A 19,418-nucleotide genomic window follows, 5' to 3' on the forward strand; every position below is an offset into this window, starting at 1 on the left:
GTCACCTGAGTATCCAGAGAATGCTGAATTGAGCTGAGGGCAGGGCCGGTGCTTCCACTAGGCAAACTAGACAGCCGCCTAGGGCGCATTGCAACCTAGGGGCGCAGCCATGAATCGGCACTCTCTGTCCATCATGAATGATCCTTGTGAGCTGAGGGGGCGGCAGTGGGGGAGAAAGAATGGACAGAGGAAGATGCCAGGTGTCTGGGGCAGTGGCTGAACTTCCAGGCCCTGGCTTTCCCCCACTGTTGGGCCCAAGAGGCAGGAAGGGAGCCCACAGGAATGCTGCCTGCATGATGATCCTCTTTGGCTGGAGCTGAGTGGTGTAAACCCTGGGCAGGAAGTGACTCTCTGCACTGAGCTGGTGGGCAGCCGTTCATTTCCCTGGGTCGGTATTAAGCAGGGAGCGGAGGAGAGCGGAACCTGACCCCAAGCTTGGCACTCGAGGGTGGCACCTTTACTGGAGCAGAAACGACGAGGCACCGGAATGGTCTGAGGAGGTTGGGGATTAAGGACGAGTTCTCTGATTGCTGCTTCTCCCTTCACCAGGAGCCGGTTGGAGCTGTGGTGAGCACTGTGGTCCAGAAGAGGAGCATCCTAGGAGAAGGAATCAGCAGGATCAGGATCACGGTGGAGGGCAGAGTGCGGGCCACTCTCTTCATACCGGCCAGTGAGTGTCCCTAGAACAGGGGGTCAGGGTCCCTGGGTTTGACATGGAGGTTCCCTGGTGTAAAAGGGAATCAGGGTCACCAGGTGTGCCATGGGGGGTAGGGGTCACCGGGTGTAACAGGGTTTCGGGGTCACCAGGTGTGCCATGAGGAATTGGGGTCCCCGGGTGTGCCATGGGGGATTGAGGTCTCCAGGTGTGACATGGAGGAACATATGGGTCCCCAGGTGTAACATGGAAAAATATCAGGGTCTCTGGGTGTGACATGGAGGAGCATCAGGTGCCCCTGGTGTGACATGGAGGATCATCGGGGTCCCTTGGTGTGGCATAGAGGGACATTAGGGTCCCCAGGTGTGACATGGAGGAATATGGGGGTCACTGGGTATGACAGCATAACAGAGGAGCCAACAGATCAGGGTCACTGGGTATGACATAAAGGAGTTTTTAACCCCTTCCCATTTTATTTTTTGGGGGCGGGGCCCAAGTAGCTGGTCTTGCCTAGGGCATAAAATAGTCTAGCATCGGCCCTGGCTGAGGGGATCCGGTTTGCCGAGAGCCTGCGGAGAGAGAGAGGGGTCCAGTCCCAGGAAAGCCTACACAGGTCGTGAGTACTGAGGATTGCCCCTGGGGGTTCGCCTGAAGTTAGAGGGTACCACTCCGAGGTTCTGGGATCCAGTGTCAGCTAGCTGTATAGGGAGTACCTAGGTTGAGGACCCTGAAGTTGTAAAGGGGGCACCAGCAGTCTGGGCCCTAAATTGTACAGAGAGTGTCAGTAAAGCGACAGTTACACAGAGTTCTACAATATACTACCTCAAGCTGTAACAAGCGGGGGGCAGTATTTAGTGACTTCCACAGCGCAGCAGTGTCAGGAGTTCTACAGCTCTAAGTCTTGGATCTACAGGACTATAAGTCGGGGATTCAACACTTCTACCGTTATACAGAGTGTTCTCAGTGTCAGCGTTGGCTGGCGTCAAGGAAGCGCCAACGGGCATTTTTCAGTAACAAAGTCCCACATGTAATTAGTTCAAGCCTCAAGGAGTATCCCACTCATTCCCTTCTCCCATCCCCTTTAAATTAAATAAAAACCACAAACAAAGATGCCGGAGTTGTCGCTGCTTCAGTTGTCACACCCACGGCCGCAGCTCACATGGGCTGGAGGGGCCTGGAAACCTTGCTACAGGTATATTGATTACAGGTATACTGATTAAAACACATGTAATTCGATTTATAATCCATGCATGATTGGAAGATTTTTATCTCCACTCTTGTGTGTGATTATTTTTTTTGCCACATAGTAATACATTAGCTACATCACCTAAAATTGCATGTCAATGGTTATATATATATATATATATTCAAGAAACAGACATGCATATGTGCAGGGTGCAATTATGCATTTGCCAAGTTTCAGTATTTATTTACAGCTGTCTAAAATTTAGGGAGGTGATGGCATACATGGGATTTGAACTCATGCTCTCAGTGTTTATAGATAGGATCACTAACCACTAAACCATTGAGCTGAGCATGATTACCCTTGGATTATTTAGTCCAGTGGCGGCTGATGCTCAAAATTTTTTTGTGGGGGGGGGGGCGCAAACAGAAAAATGTAATAGGAATTGCTTTGCCTAGGTCGCAAAAGTGTGAAAGGGGCCTTCAGTAATTAAGGTATAGCGTGCCCCCTTTCAATGCAGAGAGACCAGCGCGCCCCCTTTCAATGCAGAGAGACCAGCGTGCCCCCTTTCAATGCAGCGAGACCAGCGTGCCCCCTTTCAATGTACAGTGACCCCCCTTTCAATGCACAGTGAGCAGCGTGCCCCCTTTCAATGCACAGTGACCAGCGTTCATGCCCCCTTCAATGCAGTGACCAGCGTACATGCCCCCTTTCAATGCAGTGACCAGCGTACATGCCCCCTTTCAGTGCAGTGACCAGGATACATGCCCCCTTTCAATGCAGTGACCAGCATACATGCCCCCTTTCAATGCAGTGACCAGCGTACATGCCCCCTTTCAATGCAGTGACCAGCGTACATGCCCCCTTCAATGCAGAGACCAGCGTACATGCCCCCTTTCAATGCAGTGACCAGCATACATGCCCCCTTTCAATGCAGTGACCAGCGTACAAGCCCCTTTCAATGCAGTGACCAGCGTACATGCCCCCCTTCAATGCAGTGACCAGCATACATGCCCCCTTTTAATGCAGTGAACAGCATGCATGCCCCCTTTCAATGCAGTGACCAGCATACATGCCCCCTTTCAATGCAGTGACCAGCGTACATGCCCCTTTCAATGCAGTGACCAGCGTACATGCCCCCCTTCAATGCAATGACCAGCATACATGCCCCCTTTCAATGCAGTGACCAGCGTACATGCCCCCTTTCAATGCAGTGACCAGCGTACATGCCCCCTTTCAATGCAGTGACCAGCGTACATGCCCCTTTCAATGCAGTGACCAGCGTACATGCCCCCCTTTCAATGCAGTGACCAGCGTACATGCCCCCTTTCAATGCAGTGACCAGCGTACATGCCCCTTTCAATGCAGTGACCAGCGTACATGCCCCCTTTCAATGCAGTGACCAGCGTACATGCCACTTTCAATGCAGTGACCAGCGTACATGCCCCCTTTCAATGCAGTGACCAGTGTACATGCCCCCTTTCAATGCAGTGACCAGCCTACATGCCCCTTTCAATGCAGTGACCAGACTACATGCCCCCTTCAATGCAGAGACCAGCGTACATGCCCCCTTTCAATGCAGTGACCAGGATACATGCCCCCTTTCAATGCAGTGACCAGCGTACATGCCCCCTTTCAATGCAGTGACCAGCGTACATGCCCCCCTTTCAATGCAGTGACCAGGATACATGCCCCCTTTCAATGCAGTGACCAGACTACATGCCCCTTTCAATGCAGTGACCAGACTACATGCCCCCTTCAATGCAGAGACCAGCGTACATGCCCCCTTTCAATGCAGTGACCAGCGTACATGCCCTCTTTCAATGCAGTGACCAGCATACATGCCCCCTTTCAATGCAGTGACCAGCATACATGCCCCCTTTCAATGCAGTGACCAGCGTATATGCCCCTTTCAATGCAGTGACCAGCATACATGCCCCCTTCAATGCAGAGACCAGCGTACATGCCCCCTTTCAATGTAGTGACCAGCGTACATGCCCCCTTTCAATGCAGTGACCAGCGTACATGCCCCCTTTCAATGCAGTGACCAGCGTACATGCCCCCTTTCAATGCAGTGACCAGCGTACATGCCCCTTTCAATGCAGTGACCAGCGTACATGCCCCCCTTTCAATGCAGTGACCAGCGTACATGCCCCCTTTCAATGCAGTGACCAGCGTACATGCCCCTTTCAATGCAGTGACCAGCGTACATGCCCCCCTTTCAATGCAGTGACCAGCGTACATGCCACTTTCAATGTAGTGACCAGCGTACATGCCCCCTTTCAATGCAGTGACCAGCGTACATGCCCCCTTTCAATGCAGTGACCAGCGTACATGCCCCCTTTCAATGTAGTGACCAGCATACATGCCTCCTTTCAATGCAGTGACCAGCGTACATGTCCCCTTTCAATGCAGTGACCAGCGTACATGTCCCCTTTCAATGTAGTGACCAGCGTACATGCCCCCTTTCAATGCAGTGACCAGCATTCATGCCCCCTTTCAATGCAGTGACCAGCGTACATGCCCCCTTTCAATGCAGTGTGCCCCCCCCCCCCCGAGACCAGTTCACTTACCTGGAGCAGCCGCGATGGCACCTTCTCTTCAGTGTCCCGGCGGCAGCTTCAATTCCCCGGCGTCAACGAGTCCTCCCGCTCCCGCCTCCTCCTCGGCCAATGGCATGGGGTTTGCCTATCAGACACGCTCCCTGATTGGCCAGGAGGAGGATCCGTGTGACAATAGCGAATTTTCATTCGCTATTGTCACACAATGGGTGGGCTCGGGACGCACTGCTCTGCGCCCCGGGTCCACCCTTTGCATCGCCCTATTAGAGCCTCTGGCTCTAATCAGATGATGCCAAAAACAAACAAAAGCCCCATTGAACTCCATGCGTCTGGCGCCCCTGCATGCAGATTAGGGGGCCGGCCGTATGGATAGGGGGGGCGGCGCCCCTGCGCCGCCAACGCACCGGCCACCACTGATTTAGTCTGATTTATGTTTCAATAGTTAACCACTTCCTTACAGGGCAGTTACACCCCCTTCCTGCCCAGGCCAATGTTCAGCTTTTTATGCTGTTGCATTTTGAATGACAATTGCGCGGTCATGCAACCCTGTACCTAACCCAAATTTATGACATTTTTTTCACACAAATAGTGATTTCTTTTGGTGGTATTTGAGCACTGCAAGATTTTTTGGCTGAAAGAAGACCTAAATGTTTGACCCCTAAAAAAATTTGTTTTTGTTTATGTAATAAAATTTGGTAAATCAATGTTTTTTTGTTGCACTGACAAGAATTGATGAGACTGCACTGGCAGGCACTGATGAGACACTAATATGCAGCACTGATGGACACTGATAGGTAGCACTAATAGGTGGCAATGATTGGCACTGGTGGGCAGCACTGATAGATGGTAATGATGGGCAGCACTGATGAGGAGGGCACTAGCAGACTGAGCACTGATTGACATCAATGGTGGCATGGGTGGGCATCCCTGGTGGCTCTAGTGGCATCCCCCAAGGGTCTGCACTGGTAATCAATGCTCTGATAACAAGCACAGACCCCCCACACTTACTTTGCATATGAATGCCATTTCTTCATGGCTGAAAGTGGCCCTCACCATGATTAGCCAGTTGATTGTGACCACTTCCTGGAATGTGTGCAACCCAATTTGGTGTCATTTCTGGTCCAGGGCGAACGCCTATGTGCCATTTGCAATTTATTTTAAAGGGATTTTGCTTTATTTTAAAAATGGTGCACACAGACAACTAAAATGTATTGGAAATGTTTTACCTAGGCCAGTGATGGTAAGCCTTAACTCCCCCCTAGATGTTTTTGCCCTACATTTCCCATAATGCTCATGTACTCTGCAGTGTAGGTGAGCATCATGGGAAATCTTGTTACAAAACACCTGTGTTGCCAAGGTTCACTATCACTGACCTAGGCCAACTAAAAAGGTGAGTCAGTCATGCATGAATACAGCGCTGTAGCAATCTTTTATTTAGTACTCATTTTATGTGATTTATTTTTTGGTTACATTCATCCACATAGGCTGAACGGAAATTTTGTATTATTCCTTTATTTATATATATTTTTAGCTAAATCTATACATACACACTTTTTTTAAAAATATTTCTTACAATTTGGCCCCACACCCCCCATACACACCCCCCCCCCCATACACACACCCATACCCTCCCATACACACACACACCCCCCCCCCCCCCATACACACTTCGCTGGAGTACAGGGACGGAGCCATACACCTGCTGCTGTACAGGGAGAAACCATACACTTGCCGCTTTCCAGAGACGGCCATAAACCTGCCGCTGTACAGGGAGAAACCATACACTTGCCGCTGTACAGGGACGGAGCTATACACCTGCCGCTGTACAGGGACGGAGACATACACCTGCTGCTGTACAGGGATGGAGACATACACATGTTCATACTGTACTGGCATTGCACACACACCAAAAATACAAGAAATGGATTACATTCAAAAGACACAAAAGATATCTGAATTACAAATATGAAGAAAAGAAAAAACCAGGAGCTATGTACAAATGAATACGCTTTATTGAACATGTATAAAACATCAGTAATCACTCAAGCAGGCAGGTGAAATGCCCCCCCCCCCCAAAAGAAGTATTCTTTATTTAAATTACAGTGCAAAGATACAACATATGATGAATAGATATAGAGCTTACAATATCCAACAGTCAAGCAAAATAAATTGTAGACACCTTAGTATTACGCATAAAACATACCCAACATACTTTTATGATTATTGTTTGCATGAGCCTACCTTTCCATTTAAACTACCATCAAATCACTAGAACATACAGCTACAGAGAGGCATGAAAATAAAAAAACACATGTATAGAGTGCAGAAAAACACACTTTGCAAAAACTATACAAAACATTTAGAGCATGAAAAGTATTCATCTAAAAAAATACACTTACTGCAATATGGGTCCTTAGGCATGCCAACAAACCCCCCACCCCCAAAAGCAATTTTCTCTTACGTCCTCCGACAGTCGCCGCCTCTTCATATTCGTCACATATGGGTTATTAGACTTTGCTCCGAAGGAGTAGCTAGGCAACAGAATATGTTAACAATAAAGCTTTAACATATCCCACCCTCAAGGGGTGGTCCCCTCAGTCAATACCCTCCTACTTCCTGCAACCATATCTCAGTTTTAATGTCTAGCTTGTCAGGAGTGGCTGGCTCTCTCTGTGCTGGGACTTTTTGTCCCAGACTCTTTCTTCTTTTTAATATTTTGTTTGAGTTTTTTTCTCTACCTTTACTTAGCTGTTATTTTGGTCAGCATTAGTTAGTTCTTCGGACGAAGAGGATCATGCGGACTGGGTCTCGGGCTGATCCCCCTGATCGCAGGTCGTGGGTCAGTGGCTTCCCAGTCTGCCATCGAGCGTTCAGCCAGGTAACGCTCCTGGCACAGTGAACGACCCATCCCTGTTCGGTGCAGGGATGATTGGTGAGGTGGCTACCTCACCGGACGCTGTGCGGTTTCTTAATCGCCATTGTGGGCGTCTTGAATTGCGACTCTCCCTGCCTCATGTGCAGCGGCTTGTTCGCCTGTGCGGGTTCCCCACGCCATGTGAGGTAAGTGTATCTATGTGGGGACCTGTCTGTCTGGGGGGGGGTCTCAGTCTGGGACTGTGTAACCTGCCTTTATTCACACTGCTTGTCTCCCTATCTCTCGGCTGCATGCTGTGGGCTGCAAGGGGGGGGGGGGGGAGCTGTGTGACACTGTGTGTGTCAGACTGGGCAGTGTGGGAAGCTGTGTGCTGTGGGGCATGTTTTTATGGCATGTTGGGGCATATACAGCGATCGCTGCGGCGATCTAACATGTATCCATATAATGGGATAAGCTTGTGTGTGTTTTTATGCACTATGGAGCGGCGATTTCGGCGCCAAACGATGCCATTTTACCGGCGCCCGCTCCGGCCGCATGGTTTACATGCACGGCGGCCATTTTCTTGTAGCCTCCATAGGCTTACATAGAGCGCCCTGGCAGCATCACTTCCTCTTTCCTGGAACACCGATCGAGGCAGCAGCAGCAGCGGGGTCTCCTCAGGTTTTATCCTTCTATTCCTGTTTGCCATTGCCTGTATTCAGTCTGTATATTCCCTGTGGGGGTCTCATTGTGCCTGAGTGTGGTGCGGTGGGCTGCGCTTGCCGCGCTTGCTAAAAGGGGGCAGTTAACCCTTGGTTGTCTGGCATACAGGGGCAATGGATTCTCAGGAGAGCAAGTTTCCCACAGTATTGGTGGAAAGCCAGGGGACCGCTGTTTCCCCCCCAGGGGGGGATTTAGCCACTATTGTGGCTGGCCTTGCTGCCCAGGTGCAAATGCTGGTGGCTGCTCAATCTACTAAACGGCCCAGAGTTGCTCTGTCCTCTGATTCTGAGGGTGAAGGTGATGGGGCTGTTCTAGCAGGGACCCCCTTATCGGGGTCCCGCTCCTCTCTTGATCTAGTGGGGTCTGAGGTGGAGGCTGAAGTTGAGGGGGTCGATAATTCTCCCCCTGGCTCGCCTGAAGAGCTTGCAATCATGGATGAGTTGATTGCTTCCATTAAGCAAACGCTGCGTTTGCAGGACGAAGTGTGTCCTCCCGCTGCCTTGGCGGCTTATGGGACGCAGAGAAAACGCAGGACGCCGCAGGTTTTTCCCTGCAATGCTGATTTTCAGCGCGCTGTTAAGGATCAATGGCGCGATCTGCGCAAACCTTTTGCGGTACCAAGTAAATTCAAGCTGCGTTATCCTTTCTCGCCTGCCACTGATGAACGGTGGTGTGTGCCTCCACCAGTGGATCATGCAATTGCGGTTTTGAACAAAGCCACTGCGATTCCTGCAGAGGGTTCCCCTGTTTTCCGTGATGCCACGGATAGGAGACTGGAGTCTCTTGCCCGTCATACTTATTCTGTTACGGGTTCTATGCTTAAGGCTCTGTTTGCTTCTCTCATGGCGGCCCAGGCGATCGCAAGTTGGACGCAGATGCTTAGGCGCGTCCTAGTGGCCGATTCGGCCTCGCCGGCGACCCTGGATATGGTGGATCAGATCCACCAGGGTGTCATGTATCTGTGTGATGCGGACCTGGACCTGATTCCGTTGGCTGCACGTGTGCACAGCGTGGCGGTGTTGTCTCGCCGCCTGGTTTGGTTAAAATGTTGGTCGGTGGACCAATCTTCACGTAAAACCTTAGCCAATCTGCCTTATGATGGGTCTCGCCTTTTTGGGGAGTCCCTGGATGTGTTGATTAAGGGGATCACCGGGGGTAAGAGCACTCTCTTGCCCCATTTCCCCAAGGCTAAGGGGGCTTTTGGGAAGAAGCATGCAAATTTTCGGCCCCCTCAGGGGTCCTTTCGTGCCTTTCGGCCGCACTACAAGGGCAAACCGTTCAAAGGCCAAGGTTCTCAGAGGAAGCCCTGGTCTGGGAAACAGAAGTCCGGCCAATCCGGACCTGCGGCCCATAACAGTTCGGCCTGAAGGGGCGCCCTCACCCAGTTTTGGGGTGGGGGGACGCTTGCTCGGTTTTCTTCAGCCCTGGTTGGCCCGTGTGCGGGACAGATGGGTTCTGGAAATCGTTCGATCTGGTTACAAGATCGAGTTTCTCTCTCGGCCGGAGAGCAGATTTTTTCCCTCAAATCTACAACTGTCTCCAGAGCGCCTGCGGGATCTGCACCTGGCGGTGCGGGACCTGAGGGCTCAGGGTGTGGTGGTTCCGGTGCCTCATCGGGACAGATTTCGGGGGTTTTATTCCAATCTGTTCACCGTGCCCAGGAAGGAGGGCAAGGTTCGTCCGATTCTGGACTTGAAAGCTCTGAACCGCTCTGTGCGGGTTCGCAAGTTCCGCATGGAGTCCCTGCGCTCGGTGGTGGCTGCCCTGGTTCCGGGGGAATTCATGGCCTCCATCGATTTGAAGGATGCGTACCTTCACATCCCCATATTCGAGGGGCATCAGAGATACCTTCGATTTGCCATTGCGGAGGATCACTACCAGTTCGTGGCGTTGCCCTTTGGGCTCGCCTCGGCTCCGCGGGTCTTCACCAAGGTGCTTGCACCGGTTCTGGCATTATTGAGGGCCCAGGGCATTTCTGTCCTGGGGTATCTGGACGACATTCTGATTCGGTCTGCGACCAGTCAGGGTCTGGAGAAGGACCTGTCTGTCACAATGCAAACTCTGCAGGAGTTCGGTTGGACGATAAATGTTCCAAAGTCGACACTGAGTCCGTCGGTTCGTCTTCCCTATCTGGGAATGATACTGGACTCGGTGCAGGCGAAGGTCTTCCTGCCGGAAGACAAGCTCAGGACTCTTCAGGAGGAAGTCAGGTCCCTCAGGGACGTTCCACACTCGTCTCTGCGGACGTGTATGAGATGTCTGGGATTGATGGTCTCGGCCTTCGAGGCGATTCCTTTCGCTCAGTTTCACACGCGGGGTCTCCAGGCGGAGATCCTGTCCAAGTGGGACGGGCGACCTCAATCTCTGGATCTTCAGATCTCGTTGAGTCATCGCACCAGGGTAAACCTTCTGTGGTGGCTCCAGTCCCCGTTGGTGTCCGGGGGCAAGTAGTTTCGTCCGATCTCGTGGACGATAATCACTACGGATGCCAGCCTGTCGGGCTGGGGTGGTGTTCTGGGCGTTCTGTCCGCCCAGGGGACCTGGTCGGAGGGGGAGTCTTCCCTCCCGATCAACATTCTGGAATTACGTGCGATAAGGCTCTGTCTTCATCGCTGGACGGACCGGCTGCAGGGCTGCCCGGTTCGGGTGCAGACGGACAATGCCACGGCGGTGGCATACATCAACCACCAAGGGGGCACCAGGAGTGCCCGAGCGGCTCGAGAAGTGGCCGACATTCTGTCTTGGGCCGAGACTCATGTCCCGGCGATAACGGCGGTTCACATTCCGGGAGTGGAGAACTGGCAGATCTGAGTCGCCAGACCCTGGATCAGGGGGAATGGTCTCTCCATCCGGCTGTCTTCCAGATGTTGTGCGCGAAGTGGGGTCTTCCAGATGTGGACCTGTTCGCGTCTCACCTCAACTACAAGGTGAAGAGGTTCGTGGCAAGGACGCGCGACCCTCGGGCAGACGCGTCGGACGCGTTAGTGGCCCCGTGGCATCAGTACAGGCTGATGTACGCTTTTCCACCGATTCAGTTGCTGTCCAGGTTCCTTCGCAGGTTACACTCGGAACGCAGCACGGTGATTCTTGTGGCACCGGACTGGCCTCGCCGGTCCTGGTACGCAGACCTCGTGAATCTGGCGGTCGACGCCCCCTGGCGTCTGCCTCTTCGAGACGATCTACTGTCTCAAGGACCGATTTACCATCCTGCTTTACAGTCGCTGGCTTTGACGGCCTGGCTGTTGAGACCGAGGTCCTGAAGGAGAAGGGTCTCTCTCCAGAGGTCGTTCATACCTTGATCAACGCGAGGAAGTCTTCCTCGGGAAAGGTTTATTACCGTACTTGGAAGGCCTATTTTGCCTGGTGTGAGTCCAGGGGGTTTTCACCCCGCACGTACTCGGTTTCCCGTGTGCTGTCTTTCCTTCAGACGGGTGTCGATCAGCGTTTGGCGCTGGCCACGATAAAGGGTCAGGTGTCTGCGCTGGCCGTTCTGTTTCAACGTCCCGTGGCTTCCAACTCCTTGGTTGGCACTTTTATTCAGGGTGTGCGGCATCTGGTTCCTCCTAGGAGGGATCCTTTGCCCCCCTGGGACTTGAATCTAGTTCTTTCTGTGTTACAACGTGCTCCTTTTGAACAGATCAGGGAGATCTCGTTGTCTCTGTTGTCCAAAAAGGTCGCCTTTTTGGTGGCGATCACTTCGGCTCGCAGAGTGTCGGAACTGGCGGCTTTGTCCTGCAAGTCTCCGTACCTGGTTGTTCATTTGGATAAGGTGGTCTTGCGACCTAATCCTTCTTTTCTGCCGAAACGAGTTTCGGAATTCCATCTTAACGAGGATATTGTTTTGCCTTCGTTGTGCACGAAGCCTAAACATCCAAAGGAGGTGAGATTGCACTTTCTGGATGTTGTTCGGGCGATTAGGGTTTACCTTAAATCGACTGAGTCTTTTCGTAAGACGGACTCCTTGTTTGTTCTTCCAGAGGGTCCTCGGAAGGGCATGGCGGCTTCGGCCTCTACCATCGCCAAATGGATCAGGCAGACCATTGAACAGGCCTATGCCTTGCAGGGGAAGGTTCCCCCTGTGCCTGTGAAGGCGCACTCTACTAGATCACTGAGTACGTCTTGGGCCTGCCGTCATGGGGCTTCTGTAGCCCAGGTGTGTAAGGCGGCGACCTGGTCGACCGTGCACACTTTCACAAAATTCTACAAAGTAGATGTTCAGGCATCGGCGGATGCTTCCTTTGGCCGCAAGGTTCTTAGTGCGGCTGTTCCATAGGGTCCCTTGTTGGGGACTCCTGGCTGTTGGGATATCTTTGTATTCCCTGGTTTTTTTGTCTTTTCCTGGGTTGTTGCTCCTGTTGAGCACTTATTTTTGCTGTTGCCCAGCTGGTTTCCTTCCTTTGGTAAGGTTCCTTTCTTTGATGTGGAGACTGCGTTGCCTTTCGGCGCGGATGCGTTTCCCACCCCTCATGTTTGCACTGCTTTGGGACGTCCCCATATGTGACGAATATGAAGAGGCGGCGACTGTCGGAGGACGTAAGAGAAAACGGAATTTTTGTAAAATCTTACCTGTAAAATTCCTTTCTCTGAGTCCTCCGACAGTCGCCGCCCCCGCCCCTCTTTTGGGGTTGAATGTATACTCTACTGCTATTCCACTAAAACTGAGATATGGTTGCAGGAAGTAGGAGGGTATTGACTGAGGGGACCACCCCTTGAGGGTGGGATATGTTAAAGCTTTATTGTTAACATATTCTGTTGCCTAGCTACTCCTTCGGAGCAAAGTCTAATACCCCATATGTGACGAATATGAAGAGGCGGCGACTGTCGGAGGACTCAGAGAAAGGAATTTTACAGGTAAGATTTTACAAAAATTCCGTTTTTTTTTTTTTTTATACCACTTCAGTCATTTCCATCCAGAGACTATTCAGCTTGGTGCTCATTAAATATCTCCAACAATGTCATACATCGTGGTATAGACTTAGCTTTTAATTAGTACTCTCCATTTCTTAAACTTCCAGATGCCCTCGGCATCTATCTCCTCTCTTTTTTTTATCCAGCATATAAAAGAAATACAGCTTACTTAGCCATAAACCTATACATTGTTTGCTACTTAGTGAAACATATTTATACGCATACAAATTACGTGCCTCCCACAATACCTCCTTTAGGGCACATAACAGTAGCCACAGTAGCTTCTGTTTACCTTTTCCTAGAGTCCCCAACCCATACATCATCATTTTCCATCCACTCACCCTCACCCCAATTATTTCCTTCACCAGGTCCTGACTCCTATTAATCACCTCTTTCGCAAATTCACACCCCCAAAACACATGTTCACAATCTTCTACACCCCCACAACTCTCTCTTGGACATATATCAGACACACACAAATCCCTTTCCCTCATAAACCACCTTGTAGCTAAGCATTCATGCAGAATCATCCAAACTATCTCTCTGCACATTAGTAACACCATACACATTCATTTTCTTCCATACTTCACCAGCCACTGATGCATTCACTTCTTTAAGGTTACATACATTCTCCCTCTCAAACAACCATTTTTTCACCCTCACTTTATCTCTTTCCTTTTCTCCTAATTCAGCCAACCTAAATTCCACCCTAAACTTTTCTAATATCCAGTAGTCACGTGCCACTACAAAGGCAACCAGCAACCTTGAGTCCCTTTCCAACCACCCCCACCTCCTAAACAACCAACCCCCCATAAATGCAACCATCCCAGCACACAACCCACCATTCTCCAAAATCCTCACCACACAAAACCAATACTGCAATAACAAAAATACTCCCACATTCGGAAAACTTAAACCACCATTACATTCCCGCCTACACACATACTCCCTCTTCACTCTTTCTATTTTGGACCCCCACAGAAAGGTAAACAATAGTTTATTAATTTTCCTTACTCTTATCTCCCCAGGAGGAAAAATATTACTTGTATATAAAATCAAAGGTAAGATTACAGCCTTAATAACTAATACTTTCCCATAAACTGATAGCTTTCGCAGACACCAAAACCTCAACTTCTTAGCCACCTTTTCTCCTACTTCATTCCAACACACTTCCCCCTTCATTCTTTGATCAAAAACAATACCAAGAATCCTTACTCCATCCTCCGCTCTCCCAATCTGATCATCCACACTTTCCACATGTCTCCCATACACACCCATGCTACACTTACTCCAATTCACACTCATTCCTGCGCATATACAAAAAATAGACAAAAGCAACTTCACCCTCTTTACACAAACTACCGACTGACATACTACCACCACATCATCCATATAACCCAAACATTTCACCGTCCCCCCTCCACTACCAGGCACCAAAAAGCCCCTCACAACCTTATCTCTCTGAATCATCCTCAACAGTGGGTCAATAAAACAAATGAAAAGAATAGGGGACAAGGGACACCCTTGTCTCACCCCTGATTTAATAAAAAAAAGCCCGCCCAAACCTTCCATTAACTAAAACCCGACTACTAATTCCCCAATACTTTAACCAGATGCTGTGGCACACCCATCCGCTTTAAAACCTCCCACAAAAAGCCATGATTGGCTTTATCGAAAGCCTTTTCTAAATCAAAAGATGTCAGGATAATCGAGCTATTCCTGTCTTTACAAAAATTAATCATATCCCTAATTAAGATTAAATTTTCTGAGCTTCTTCGACCTGGCACAGCACAAGTCTGCGTCACACTTCCCATCTTACTAATTACTAGACAATCGTCTGGCAATCATTTTTGCAAAAACTTTATAGTCAGAATTTAATAAAGAAATAGGCCTCCAATTCCGAACATCTTTTCTATCTCCCTTTTTATAAATTAAGACCACCACCCCCATTTTCATAGATTCAGACAAGGTACTTTTGCCCATTATACACCTAAACACCTCTACTACTTCCCCCTTAACAATATCCCAATACATTTTAAAGAACCCACTGGGTAAGCCATCACCCCCCGGGGTTTTATTCGCCGCCATACTTGCAACTGCTTCCCAAACTTCAGCCTCTTCCACCTCTTTCTGTAAAAAAAACCCTATCATCCTCATCTAGATTATCTTCCAACATATCAAACACTCTTGAATCAGACTCATCTACACACACTCCTTTATAAAGCCTTTCATAAAAATCAGTCACACAATCCAACACATCATCCCCTTTACATTCATTCCCTTCCTCATCATACACTGCCTCAAACACCCCTTTCTCACCACAAGCCTTCTTAAAGAAAAACCTAGAGCATTTTTCATCCTGCTCCAAATATTTAACTTTTGCTTGAAAAATAATTTGTTTTCCCCTTCTGGTTAGTACTTCCTTAATTCTTACCCTAACATGCTCAATTTCCTCTGCCATGTCAAAACCCATATTCCTAAATGAATATAATTGCAAACTAATATATCTCCTCTTTACACTGATATTTTTATCCCTACTTTTTTTTTTAAAAAAAAAACCTTAATTTTCTTTTTAATCCAATCCCACCACCCCAAAATATCATTAAAGTCCTTTTTCCTATGGACCCATCTATTATACAATTTATTAAATTGGGCTTTAACATGCTCATCCTGCAACAGTAAGCTATTTAATTTCCGTATTCCCGACCCTAAGTTAATGTCACCCCTCACACACAAATCCACATATACTGCAACATGGTCAGAAAAAACTACCGGTCTATGCCTGACAACAGAGCATTTTAAAGCCTCTGAAAACAAACATAAATCAATTCTGGACTTGGCTCGCCCACTCTCAGAAAAAAAAGTGAAGTAGGGGTCCACCAAATCCAGAACGATATGTGCATCATTAAGATGTAAATCCTGAATTATGCTATTCAAAATAGCGCTATTAGCATTCAGCTTAGCATCCACTGTTCCCACTCGATCTTTCAAAAATCGGATTGTATTAAAGTCACCCATAATCACACAAGGCCTCCTCCCCACTGCATGTAATTTCAACACCTCAAATACTTCAGGACGGTCCCGTCTATTCGCGGGAGCATATAAATTAAATAATCGAAATTTCTGGTTAAACAAAACTAAATCTGCCATAAGTAGTCTTCCAGGCACTAACACAACGTGTGATATGATGTGAATGTTCCTATTTGCGATGATAATACCCACCCCAGCATTCCTATTGTCCCCAACTGGCGACCAGATATAATCCACTACCCAGTCCGGAAGTTTGGGCGGCCGATTAAAGAAACATTCCTGCAGGCAATAAATGTCTCCTCCATTAACTTTCAGATCTTCAAGAATAACTGCTTGCCTAGCAGGAGACCCAAAACCCCTCACATTGAGGGACACAAACTTAATGCTCATTCACATAATGTGCGTTATTTACCCCCAGTCTCATCACCTGTGCCAGAAAAATGACATACATTGTTCAAAGCGACAACACTTTCATCATCCAAAAAATCCAGGCTAGGTGACAACATGGCTGGCTGGAAAAGAATCAAGTGACCCAGGACTCAAGGGTGATGACTCCTTCTCTACTTCAGCGCTCAACACTGCCAGGACCTCAAAAGGGTTACTTATTTCAAACCCAGGTGTCTCTACCTTAAATTTTTTTGCCTTCTTCTGCTTGGGGCTGTCCAAAGAGTCCACCTTTGTCTTAGCCCCCATTGTTTCCATCTCCTCCACCTCTTGTGCATCCTGTACCTCCGGTTCCCACTGCAAAGCTGCTGTTAGGTTTTCCATGGGCTCTTCCACCTCCCTCTCCACCTCCACCCCATCCTCCATAAGTACTGGCTCAGCCCTAGTAGTTGGCTCTTCTGCCCTCTCTTCCACTTCCAGGTGCCCACTTTCCTTATCTTCAATCTCCACTTCCTCTTCCTGTCTTTCCGGGGAGTCAGACAGCACCTGTGTGGACACTGGTCGTCCACTCTCAGAGGTGCGCTTAACAGCCTCAGCATATGAGACAAAGGCCCTCCTGAGCTTTGAGCAATTTTTCACTGTGTGGTCACGCTGACCACAAACATCACAAGCACGCTTTACCAGACAAGCCCCGGCTTCATGCCCCTCTTCACCGCAGTTCCGGCAACGCTTTTCTACATTACAGTCTTCCCTGGTGTGCCCAAATGAAAAACACTTCCTGCAATATGCAAGCTGACCAGGATAAAAGAGAAAGCCTCTGTTACCTGCTATTGAAAAGTTGGCCGGTGGGTGACACACCCCACCAATCCCTCCCAGTTCCACCTTCAGTTTAACAAAGAACTTTAATTTGCTATTAAAGATCCCTAAACGGTTAGTCAGCCTGAAGCCCCCCTTCACTGAAGAGCAGTACCTTTCCAAAAAAGCAACAACTAAAGCAATATCCGTGAAAGGATTGAAAAGATGAACAACCAGTGGCTTCTCCTCCATGGCATACAGGGGTTCCACCATAAAAGGTCTTATTGATTCATTATTTGCTTTTTCCAATTCCCTGTACTTTTCAAAAACATCCATGCAAAGGGAACTGTGCACAAAGGAAACATCATAATACCTGGGTGCTGCATGATCCTGAATACAAAAAATATGTCGCAACTCCACTCCGACCGACTTCTGCAGTAAGTCCTGCACCAGAAATTCCAAGCTCACTTTACGAATATAACCAGGCAGAACCTGAAAACGAAGGGTGTTCTGTATTCCTTCTCGCTCCATCTTCTCCTGGTATCAACTCCACTCCTTTCAGGCAGCGTAATGTCTACCAGAAGCAAGACATAAAGACATGTGGCCCTTCCAGAGGCCAAATGATCTGTTCTTGTCCATGTCTTTTTATAACATTGCTTAAACTACACCCACCAAGTAAAGGAAACGCCCAGCAAAGTAATTGATTGTGTCTGTTGGTTCCTAATGCAAAATCACCAGTTCACTAATGAATGAAAGTGTTTGTCAAAATGAAAAATCCACTTTGTGCTCATGAGATTATTGAAAGCATTTCTTATGTGTGTTGACTTGATGTAGTATTTTTGGAACATAAAACTGTGCAAAATAGCAAATGGTTTGAGCATGAGCAGCTGAACCCAGAAATCTTTCAGAAAAAAAAAAATATATATATATAAATTATATTTTGGAGATATATATATATAGATATATATTTATTGCAGCTCAAACACTTTGCTATTTTTCAGAGTTTAATGTGGTTCTATATAGAAAGCAACATGAATATGTCTCCCCACTCAACCAACAAATATATTAATTTCACACATATACAATGTTTTCTTTTTTTTGGGGGGGGAGGGGGGAGCCATATTATTGTTGCTTGTCATATAGAACAACAGAGACAGTTGTAGGTAGTTCAGGGATTGGAACACCCAAATACACTGTTGCACGGCAGATTTGCTAACCACTTAGCCATCTGGCGCTCATGACATTTTTGAAAACCATGTGTGATTTGGGTAGACTTCTTTCTTAACCACTTAAGCCCCGGAGGATTTGGCTGCTCGAAGACCAGGCCCTATTTTGCGATTGGGCACTGCGTGACTTTAACGGACAATTGCGCAGTCGTGCGACGCTGTACCCAAATGAAAATGACGTCCTTTTTTTCCCACAAACAGAGCTTTTTTTTTGGTGGTATTTGGTCACCTGTGCGATTTTTACTTTTGTGCTATAAACAAAAAAAGGGCGACAATTTTGAAAAAATAACAATATTTTTCACATTTATATATATGAAATTCTCAAAAAAAAAAATGTAAAAATCTAAGTCTAACATTTTAGGCCAATTTGTTTTCTGCTACATATTTTTGGTAAAAAAAAAAAAAAAACGCAATAAGCGTATTTTGATTGGTTTGCGCAAAAGTTATTGCGTTTACTAACTACGGGAAAGATTTATGTAATTTTTATTCTTTTTTTTTTTTAACTAGTAATGGCGGCGATCTGCAATTTTTTTTTTTTTGCAGGACTGCGACATTGCGACAGATCGGACCCTTGACTGACATTTTTTACACTTTTGGGGGTACCAGTGACATTACTACAGTAATCAGTGCTATACATATGCACTGTTACTGTAAAAATGACACTAGCAGGGAAGGGGTTAACTTTATTGGTGATCAAGGGGTTAAGTGTGTCCCTAGGGGCGTGGCTTGTTAGATCATAACAGAGACATACGATCCTACATAGCAGGATCGCATAGCCTCTGTCATGATCTAAGGGAGAATGACAGACGGCTGTGTTTACATCAGACGTCTGCCTGTCTCCCTCTCCTGCCGGAGATTGCGAGTGTCCGGCGGACATCGGAGCTACCGGTCACACGCGGGGGGATCTCAGGGAACGAGCGGGGACGAGAGCGATTCCGGCGGCGCGCGCTCGCCTCCTAGAGGCTCGTGGGCAAGTGACGTATCGGTACGTCACTTTGCCCAGGAGGGGCCGACCGCCACAGTATATAGTCGTGCGGCAGTCGGCAAGTGGTTAAAAAAAAAAAAATATATATACATATATATATATATAGAAAGAGAT

The sequence above is a fragment of the Pelophylax lessonae genome (genome assembly GCF_965119305.1).
Source record: "Pelophylax lessonae genome assembly, chromosome: 2".
In the NCBI taxonomy this organism is placed as follows: domain Eukaryota; kingdom Metazoa; phylum Chordata; class Amphibia; order Anura; family Ranidae; genus Pelophylax; species Pelophylax lessonae.